Raw genomic sequence first — 11662 nt, 5'->3', positions numbered from 1 at the left:
TAGAAAGGGAAGTTATGATCACAGAAAATGTATGCATTAGACGATTTGTCATTTAAGATTATTACAAAATACATCGTTCATCTCTTACTCATTAAAAAATATCGAAGTCTTAGTGCTGAGCGTGCACTCTATTCAAAGGTAAAATTGACGTTTAAAAGAACCCTTTTACACCATGAAAGTAACTATACATTTAGGCGGATACTAATAGGCTGAGCAACATTGCTCGCCTGGCCTAAATCATTATTGATTAGCAAAATGTTCGACGTCGTCGCGAATGATGTACGCCGGTTCATTGGTCTCGATTGAGACCTTTCGTGACGTATCATTAAAGTCGATTTCGTAAACTCTGTCAGATGTTTATTTAATAACCTTATTCAGACCTGTATAAGGTCGCCCAAGAGACTTCCGAGTGAAATCTCGATGAGACGTACATTAGTCTAGAGTCATGAGTACCAGAAAAGTACATGAGTCTAGATTTTTGCACATGCAAATTTATCGTTTGTGTTTGTGCTCGACTGTTATCGACTTGACCGAACGCATATGTTGGCGGAACTCCTTGAAAAAAATTTGAGGGCTCGGAGTGTAATCTTCCAGAACAATGAATTCTCCTGAAATACGCCTAACAATACCGTATACAAATTTTGCAGTCGACGCGCTGACCTCCAGCACGCTAGAGTGGAGTCCAAGTAGAACTGTTAAAAGAGAGTTTGACCATTCCTTGTTGGTTTGTCACATTATTGTGGCTTTTAGAGTGCGATCCCCACTAAATCCGTATATACGTACTTGAATAATCCATTAGGCGCTGCAAAGTGGGCTGGAATGATATTGTTGTGACACGATACCATCGACTGCTGAAAAACCAAATAGGCCTTGCACCGAGTCAAAAGGCAAAGACGCATTGAAAGACACACGTAGCGCTTAACAGCAATCCGGGCCATCCCCTTGGCTCCAGAAGGAGCCGAGTTGTGCAAAAGATAGAAAATACGACTTCAGTCTAAGCTTAACCTAATTCGAACAAACTGAAGTCGGTAGGTAAGTGGATCGTTTCAGTCGTAAAAGCGAACCCGCGAAAACATTTTGGAGATCGGGAACGTAAGCCATGTCAGTTGTAAACTGCGATATGTACGACACCTGTCTGCTGGCGAGCAGATGCCTTTACGAGCGTTGTGTAAAAATGTGCACAAGCGGCTTATGATCTGTCACGATGGTAAAGCTTTGCCTTCTAAAAAGTATCAGAAGTATCGAACGGCTTCACATATCGCGATGAGCTCGCGATAGTTAGCGTTGTAGACACGTTGTGGTGGCGAACACTTTCGTGATAAAAACGCTAGCGATATTCATTAGCCGTCGAGCATTTGTTCTAAGGATGCGCCCCTGCAATAGTTAGAGGTGGCGCGACGCCTCTAACTATTGCATACGTCGGTCACTAAATGTGTCTGGGAATTGTGTGATGGATGCGCTAACAGAGTCGCGTTAGCCAGGTTTTTTATCTGTTCGAACGCGGTTCAGAATTTTCATTCCATTGGAGATCGCGCTTGTCGTTCTTGCGTGAATCGCGTAGATTATCGTTAACTGGAACGTACATCTCAGTTACGTGAAGAATAGCTAGACGGCAATAATTTGTCATGCCTAAGAATTTTCGTAATTCAACTACGCAAATGCAATCTACACAAATGCAAAAGGCGAATCTCCGAGCGCGCAGTTTATGTAGCGCTGAAGCGTTTGGCCTGCGTTTGTTAAACCGAAAGTCATAGATATTTATTCAAAAAAACCGAAAGATGTTATTATCTCTGACTTTGGTATGTCCTCTAGCGCAATGGATATCTGATGGTACGCTTGTTGTAAATTCAATTTGGAGAAGATAGTTTTTCGGCGGAGGATGGTTGTATAATCGAATATATCTGGTGCCGGATATTAATCGAGCACGGTGATAACATTAAGTCGGCGGAAATCGCCACAGGCTCTCCAGTCACCGCTCTTCTTTTTCACCAAATGGATCAGTGATGCCTGATTGAAAATTCATTGGACTGCTAACAGACTTTGAGGGGGCAAACGCCGGGCTCGCTTAGGGAAAGGCAATCTGTGATGTTTCATTACAACTGTGAAATATGATCTGTGAAATATGTAATGTGTTACATAATACAGCCACACAAAAAAAAGTGTGCGCATCTGGTAACAAGACACACGTATTCCTATGGATTTTGGGGCGCTGAATTCAAATTCGGTATCAAAAATAAAAAAATAAAAACACATGTCGACAACTGTGAAGGATCAACCCTTGCCTGATATCAACTTATTTAACATAACTTTACCCAACAGAACCTTATCTCACCTAACCTGAATTAACAGAAAGATATTGAACTACACGTAAAGCTCTGGAAGCATGTTTTCCCAGTAGCAAATGTGCGCTACATCGAATGGGTCAACTCGAGCCTAACCTAGAAATAAATCTAGCCTGGAATAACCTAACTGATCCTCAAGAAACACAATTAAACTGATTGTGTTGTCCCGTTGCGTTTGCGGTACCGTTTGCATCAGCTTGGGCTTGAACTGCAAAGAGGTCAAACCTATCCTAACCTAAAAAAACCTGACCTAACCTAACCTAGCCGAATGAAATTCAACCACATGTGTAGCTATTTAAGCATACGGTTCTCAGTTTTAAAGGTGTGCTATATTTAATAGGTTAACTTGATCTTAACATACAAATGAATCTAACTTAACAGAACCTAACGAAATTTTGCTTAACGTAACACAACTTAACTTAAGTGTTCCCGTTGTAACACAATAAAATTCATTTCATTGTACTACAGGTGGTTAAAAATTTTGACGCACATTACTCATTTGAAGAAACTGAGAACTAAAAGTAGAATTGACCCCATTTCAGTTAATCTGACAATGTTTGTATTAATTAAAATGTAGAACTGTAACTTAAACATGCAAATGAATAAGAGTTTTATACAAAATTTTTTTCTCTCTGCTTTTCCTGAACTTAAGGGATATATTTATACTATCTTTCGTGTTTACGTTTTATGCTGCTTTTTATCGTAATTAAATTGATTTATAGACCTACTTCAGTCTATTTTCTGCCTGCTATAACGTGTCCTTTTTTCTTCGAAGGAACGATGCAAAGGGTTACGCTTACGTTTTAGACCTACATTCGTTTCCCTTTTCAACATCCAGCAAAAATCAGCCATCATGACCTCGTCCCATCTACCCTGATATCTTTGTTCCATCACTTTTATGTCTTGATGAAAACGTTCCCCTTGTTCTTCGCTGAAATCACCAACATTTTCTGGAAACTTATCCAGATGGGAATCTAGAAAGCGAAGTTTTAAATTCATCAAGCCGCCTAACTTTTTGTAGTTTCTTATCATTTTCGCAACAATATTCTCGTAGTCTGCACTTTTTTTGGTACCGAGGAAATTTGCGTTTACTGCTTTAAAACTTTCCCAAGCGTCCATTTCAATTTTCTTCATGTGGCTCATGAAATTAGTATCTCTTGTCAATATTCGAATCTGTGGTCCATGAAAGACTCCTTCTTTTAATTTAGCGTCTGAAACATTAGGGAATTTAAGGCATATATACTTATAGCATTGTCCATCTTTGTCTAACGCCTTAAAAAATTGCTTGATGAGCCCAACCTTTATGTGGAGGGGTGGTAGTAAAATTTTTTCTGGATCAACGAGGCTTTGGTTGATGATATTATGAGAACCAGGTTTGAATGAATCTCTTAAAGGCCAATGTTTTTTGCTGTAATGATTGGCTCGATCTCTGCTATTCCTCAGGCATACAAAGCATGACTCGGGTGAAACCCGATTGTTGGCCTAATATCATTGTTATGATTTTGAGATCACCACATATTTGCCATTTGTGATTCGTGTAATTAACTTTTTCAAGAAGCATTTTAACATTATTATATTCTTCTTTGATGACCGTTGAGTGAGCTATATGGATAGGAGCGTAAGTATTCGAGTTATGCAGTAAAACAGCCTTAATGCTGCGTTCTGACGAATCAATTAAAAGTCGCCATTCTTCGTCTCTGTACACATTTTTCTTCAAGTGGTTTATTAGTCCGTTAGACGTCTCTTCGTTTTTAACGAAAAACTTTCTGAATTGTTGGTCCCTGTCGCGATAGAATGAAACTTTTGTCTTTGGCTCTAGAAGATTTCTTCTTTTTAGAAATGAAGCGGCAAATTCAGCGCCGTCTTTCGGTAATCCAAGATCTCTAATGAAATCATTCAGTTCTAGTTGCGATACTAATATTGGAACCTTCAATTTCATTTTATGCGAGCCATATTCGTCATCTTTTTCGTCATTTTCATCGAAATCATCAGAACTATTTTCTGTTCGATCACTGGTTTCACTACCGTCTTCATGACGTTGACTTTCAACTTCCATTCTCTCATCTTCTAAAGCGCTTAAATCAGTCTGGCGTGAATTTTTATTGATTTCAATTGCTCTTGTGACTGTATACACATTAATGTACGCAATGTTATTTTTATTTTTGGCGTTGAACCCTTTGACGGAATTCATGCAAAAGTAGCAGTCCTTCGCAATAACGGGTTTTTTCCACGTGGTTGGTGTAGAGTACTCGCGGTACTTATCGTTGTTTGAATTTTTTAGACGATACAGCATGAATCTGCAGAAATTGAAAATGACGTGAGGAAACCATTTTGTTTCTTGGTGCAGCAATTTACGGTCACAACAATTTTCGTAAAGACTTTTCACTTCCTCGTCGATTGATTTTCTCAAACTACTCACTTCATATTTACTGCAAATGTAACAGAATGAATCTGAGCTATTCTTGCAGTCATGCGATTGAGAAATGCTCGCGGTTTTTTTCCTTGTAGCATGAGACTCTACACCAACCAAGTGATCCATTGATGAAGAGCTACGGTTGCATGATGACGACGTCGGAGAGCCCGTTTTCCCACCCTGACCAGACGCCGATACTGGGGTTTTTCCCTGCATCATTATACACTTTTTAGCTGTGTCTGCCATGACGGCATGAACGCCTTTTACCTAGGGACTCCGCCAATGTGGATCCGTTGCCCACCGTCACCACATGGAGGTGCCCTGGTTACAGACAGAGGCGAATAATGGTAGCAACAAGCGGTTACGAAACTCCAGACATTTACTGCTATTAATGTCAAAATATGAAAGTACGCAAGAACAGGGTTGCCAGCGTAATCGGTTAGGTTAGGTCAGGTTTTGTTAGGTTAGCATAGGTTAAACCTCTATGTAGGTTAAGCCGAAGCTGAATGAAACGGTACTGCAAACACAACGGGACAACACAATCAGTTTAATTGTGTTTCGTGAGGTTAGGTTAGGTTAGGTTGGGTTAGGTTTATTTCTAGGTTAGGCTAGAGTTGACTCATTCGATGTAGCACACATTTGCTACTGGGAAAATATACTTCCAGAGCTTTACGTGTAGTTGAATAAATTTATGTTAATTCAGGTTAGGTGAGGTCAGGTTCTGTTGGGTAAAGTTATGTTAAATAAATTGATATCAGGCAAGGGTTGATCCTTCACAGTTGTCGACATGTTTTTGAAGTGAAAATTTGCACCACTGGCATTATTTTGAAATTTATTTTCCTCAGTGCATGATTTTTCGTCATTTTTTGAGGTTATGGCTCAACCATGACGTGATGATTGATTTTTGATACCGAATTTGAATTCAGCGCCCCAAAATCCATAGGAATGAGTGTGTCTTGTTACCAGATCCGCACACTTTTTTTGTGTGGCTGTGTAATTATTCAAAATCCCAAATATCCTTCCAGGTGACGCAAGAGCAAATTCAAGTGCGAGCCTAGCAATTATGCATATTATTCATATCAGAGAACATAATCCAATTGCTGATTTCTTAGCTAAACTAAATTCCCATTCGCCCGATGAAAAGATTTTTCATGAAACAAGACGAATCCTTATTGCTGTGCACCAAAGTATTTTATATGATGAGTGGTTGCCTTTAATTTTAGGTAATATTTTAATGTACTGTTTACAATTTTCTCAACAACTGCAGGAAATAAATATATAAAGCTGGGCAGAACGAAATAGATAATAGGATAAAATCCAATCAAATGGGATAGAATAGGATAAAAAATGAAAGAAAAGGATAGAAAATGAATAAAATTTTATTAGAAAAGGTAAATAGTATGAAAAACATGCATTTTTCAGACGCTATAAGGAGAATCGAGAGTTTGCTTATTCTTCCTTAAGATTAGGTAAACACTTTTTCAATCAAACTGTCATCGAAACAGGTGAAAACTTTGGTGGTCTAGTGAAGGGATTATGCACTCAGCCTCAAGAAGCAACTGATAAATACTATGACAACGAGGTTATAAAAAAAAATATTTCCTCACAATATATTTTGTTAAATCAATAAATATTGTATTTAGTCCATAATATTATTTATCAGGGCACTGTTTTTTAATGGAATAACAAAGACTACCGGAATGGATCTACGAGTCTTTGATATTCAAAAAGGACGAAACTATGCTCTTCGACACTACATCGATTATAATCAATGTAGTGTCAAAGACCGTGGTATCCTATAATTATAGGATTCCCTGTGGTATATTTAGTATATTAGTCAGTAAAGATATGCTCTATCCGAATATTGTTCATGATTAATTTTAGTATTGGTTTTATCGAGATTATACATTTAAAATGTTCTTTTCGGGATTAGAAAACTATTGTTAAGATGTTATATCGCTTAATATAATAAATTTCCAGACTGATAAATTAATAAGATGTATTTTTCTTTATATTAATATTTCCTTATACTGCCAACTAAAAAATAGTATTCGTTATTTGAACCTTTAGAGAACATTTGTTTTACTTTTTATTCCCTTGAATTTTCATTTGTTCAATCAAAATCGACAGTAAACCAGCGACTACTCATTTTTCGATAGGTGATAATATTTCACCTTCATTGGTTTTCTGTGATTTAGGGGTATTAATCTAAGAAAGCATCTATGAATTAATCAACCTGGAAAGTAAACAAAAGGCACCAAGTCATCACTACATTACCGACTCTTACCGATAATACGAGAAGGAACTTTCCTGCGACATAAAAATAGCGCAAAAAAAGCTCAATTCTTCTAAGATCGTCAACAAAAAATTGTTAAATAAGGGTATTTTGCGACAAGTGTAATAAAAAATGAGGTAAAATTTCAATTGCAAATGCAAATGTAAGGAGAAGATAACCGTGAATCGAATGCGGCCTCTTTTTCTGAAGACAGATGTAATCCATTATAAACAAGATGGGTTTCTCCTCCGATGATCTGCAGTGAGGAACGTACTACACTGCCTAGATAAATGCACAGCAAGCTTGGACTCTGCAAAACTGGTAGAAGTTCTATAACTTGACATTGCTAAGGCATTCGGCCGGTTGCTTTTCCATATACCTCTATTAATATTCGAACATTTTGATGTTATGCTGATATCTTCAAGGAGATTAAGATGAATCAAATTGAGTTCGCGGATGACACCAAGATCTTTGGGGAGGTTTCTCGTTCAAATATGATTCAAGACATTCTCCTTGTACACGGATATGAAGGTAACATCTACTGAAATATTAAATGGGGAAGCAAATAAAGAATATTTCAAGAAAATCAAACTGGCTTGCCTGATGTCTACGGAAATCCTTTAGCATGTTAACCATTCAACTGTTCGTTAAGATTTTTACAATTTTTTTTTGCCTCTTGATGCAATTCGCATTTAATGTATGGTACTTCAAGAAGGATATCGATATCCTGGAAAGAGTACAATTACGGCCGACTAAATTAACAATTGTCATGAATCATCTGATATTACAGAAACGAGTAACCGAACTGAAGCTAATTTCATTAAAAGGCTGAAGAGAACGTGGTGATCTATACGATACGTTTTACACAATAAAGTACGCTAAAATTAAAATAACCACTCATCAAATACTGTACATTCTTAAAATCCAATGATCTCAAAACGACATTCTTCTACTTAAACCGTTCTTCGAGAGAACTGCCTAACTGTTATGGTGGTGATCTAGTTCTGTGAATTCTATTGGCTATGGTTTTGAAATTTAGTTTAAAAAAAAGTAATAATAATGTAATTTCCTTTTTAAAGGCTCATTATTTAAGCTAATGCAATAATCTGATTAATAAGTAATTAAACACATAGTAAGCGCATGCTGTCTCTTCTCTTAAGAAATAATAATAATAAATTCTTACTATTCTTATCATCGATGGTACCGCTACTTGAATGGAGTTAACCCAATAAAAGAAATTGCCATCATAGCCTGCGGTGCTAGCAGATCTTAATTTGACAAGAGGATAGATACTTCACTGACCACGTCCTTCTCAGTTAGAAAATTTCCATCAACTAAGGATGCGGAGGACAAAAAAATGCTAATAGTATGCTAGACAAGCGCCATATATCAAAATCTGATTAGGACTATCATGACAGTTATGGTGCTTCGATATTGTACCTGATTAAGCTAGAATAAGTCGGAATTCTCTGCTTGCAAATAGCACGAACCCGGCTTTCAAATCAACTTCTTTCATCTTCAACACTCCGAAAAAATAATACCCATCACCTAATAATAAGGCCTTATTGACTGGAGAAAGAAAAACCCAAAATGATTTCCTGATGAGCCATTTTGAGTCTGTAAAATGTAAGTTTTCTAACCTTGAAATATCTTATTCAGAACTGACTGAAGAAAATAAACAGCGCAATGAGGATCTGGAAAATTTAAAGCTATATATGAGAGACTTATCAGTTATTTCGAAAAAGTGGACAACGGAAGAAAAGAAATCGGCTTAAATAAACGCAGATATGTTATTATAACTGAGATAGTGGATAGGCCAAAGAGCCCGAAAAACATCATCTTTTTTGGCATGGCGGATCCTCAGTGGCTGATGCTAAAAAAGAGTTTATAACGATAAGGCCTAGAGGCAATCAAGGTAATTACATTACATTAACATTATGCAGTGAGAGCACTACATGAAAATACAAAAGAAAATTAAATTTTTGTTCTGGCTTTTTACGAATAAAATGAAAACAACGCGCCCTATCAAAAAGTGAAAATAAAAAAATGGCTGGATACCAACCTTATACAGTGATTTAAAAGTTTTTTTTTTATAATGTTACTTCGATTTCCTAAGAAGTATATAAAATGGTATCCTTAATTCTGATTAATTTAGCACTTTCTAAAACATGCAACTGAATTAAATAAACATCATTTAAATGGATGTTTATGATTCGTTCCGAAACTTGTCGATTTCCTGAAATATCGCCTATAGTTTCGAAATTACCCGAAAACCGGGAAATTTTCTGGCCAACGACAACACTGCTTAGCTCATACATTCAAATGAATACAACTGCGTTCTTCTTACTCGGATTTACCGATAGCCAAGTCTTGTTGCACCAAAAATCTACTATCCTCAGTGCTTGCCATATTACTCAAAAGAACGCATTCAGATGCTGGCTGCGCACGATAACCAGTATATCTTTCGCATAGTCTATATTGTGATTGCCGTGACTTGTAAGCACATGAAACAATTCATCCTCTATCAAGCACCCCAGCTGAATATCATCCTTAGTCGTAGTTAGGTTCCTTCATATCCTTTTCGCGGATATATCAATGCTTATATCTTTCCACTGCTTTTAGTAGAAAATATGTCAGGCTGATGAGACGAGAATCCTTTCGTGAAGTATAAACAATCCTGCCTGTTGCGTCATGAAGACTACACTCATACAATCGGCCATATAATGATCTCTCTAACCGTGTGTAAAAAGACAGGTTATATGCCATCTCGACTAGGAGTCCTTTAAGAACTGAAGGACTTCAGGGCCTAGCTGGCCCTGGCTGGGGTAACAATCTCGTTGGACGGTTGCCATTTTGGGCCAACTGTGAGTATCCCTCACCGGGAAATTTCAGAGTGCTGAGAATAGCATCTGAATTGCGAAAAAATATCTTATCTAGTCTAGCCGCCTCTGCTCTTTTCTAGATGTTTGTGCAAAAGTTGGTTCAGCTCGCTTTTGCCAGTACTGGCACATCTGAACCTCTCGCTAGTTTCCATGCGAAGCTCTTGAAGTTTCCCATTACACAAACGTGTCTCCCCATCTAGGAGAATGCGTTCATCCGAGACTGTCCACTTCTTCACGTGGAGTTTGCTATCACTGTCATTTGAAAACTAAGCCGATCCCATAAGTAGCCTTCCTGTTCCTTTAAAATCCGTGGGTTTCACCAGTAGGTTTTTCGAAGATAGCTTAAACAGTGAGACAACGTTGACTCCCTTTTCGAGTATGAAAGCTCTTGAATTGGCCGCCCTGGGGTCCCTATAACAAAATACAGGCCCCACTTAACCCCTAATGATAGCGATGGCCGTCTGAAAAGATGCAAAGGGGCCCTTGATGTAATGTTAGTTATCGGCATTGTGTTGGCCGATGTTCCAGCTTTCGCAGCTAATCTACTAGCCTGCTCTGCTTACTTTTTTAATCTCTTTTCAGGGAACTGTTGGTGAGTTTCTTCTTTTTGGGAGAATCATTGTCCGCTCCCGTTTCCATACCCTCATTCAGAGGGACCATCAATCCCTCAGCTCCCGGGAGTGCTAAGAGCATAGCCGTCACCTGAGTTTGACTTGCCAAAGAGACCCCTCTCCCCTCGCCGTTTATAACCTTCTTTCATTTTCTTTTAGTTTTGTTTGCACTCGCATCCTCTTGGGTCCTCTTTATTTTTAGCAACAAATTAATTATCCACGAAACTGATAAATGTTTACCTAACAAAAATAAAGCTTAAAACTATGATAATGATTTTTTTCACCAATAAAGGAAAAATTTTAACTGAGAAAGGTTAATATTAGAAAAGCGGAATAGTAACATTTTCAGTTGAAAAAATAATTTTAGACCAAAATATAGGCTTCTCCTTTATGGACTTGAGGCTTCAACCAAAGATATAAGTGTTCTTATCTAGAATACATTTAATAGCTGAATCATGGCTCAACAAAGGCATAAGCGTGGGGCAACAGTGGGGAGAGTGTGGGTTAACACTAGGGTAAGCGTGGAGTAAGCGTGGATCATGGATAGGTCAAGGTTCACAGACGGTCGTTAGCCCACGGTCAAACATAATTTAATTAAAATTGAACTTTGACGACACTTTTTAGAAAAAAGTTGGTGGGTACATATTTTATTTTATTGGATTTTGCGCAATTTTTTTAAGAACCCATGGAAAAGAAGTTTGCGTAGATCAAGCATGGCAAGAAACTAGGAAATTTCTGGCTAAAGCATGAGAAGAAATTGAAGAAATTTACAGTTTTTGAATAACGAAAACAATTCCAAATGGAAATTTGACGTAGCTTGTCACTTAATCTACAAGAGCTTTTTCAACATTTAAATTGTTCCAACTGGCAAAACGACTAAAATTGTGTGTCGACTACCCGGGTGCACGTGATCGAAGACCAGGTAGATTAATATGCATTCTACGAGAAATTCTTAAAATTTAATAATAATAAATCGCAGGTGGTTTAAATATGGTTTGGATGTTGTGTTTGTTGAGAATTCTTCCTATTTGTTCTGTGACACCTTGGATATAGGGTAGGGTGGTGGTCATTTCTCTCTCTCTTTCTTTCGTAGGTTGTGTTGACTTGCTTTTTTGAGTGTGTTTTCTTATTGCTTTATC

Source organism: Belonocnema kinseyi, chromosome 5 (genome assembly GCF_010883055.1).
Source record: "Belonocnema kinseyi isolate 2016_QV_RU_SX_M_011 chromosome 5, B_treatae_v1, whole genome shotgun sequence".
In the NCBI taxonomy this organism is placed as follows: domain Eukaryota; kingdom Metazoa; phylum Arthropoda; class Insecta; order Hymenoptera; family Cynipidae; genus Belonocnema; species Belonocnema kinseyi.
The sequence above is the reverse complement of the archived record's forward strand: the minus strand, read 5'-3'. Positions refer to the sequence as shown.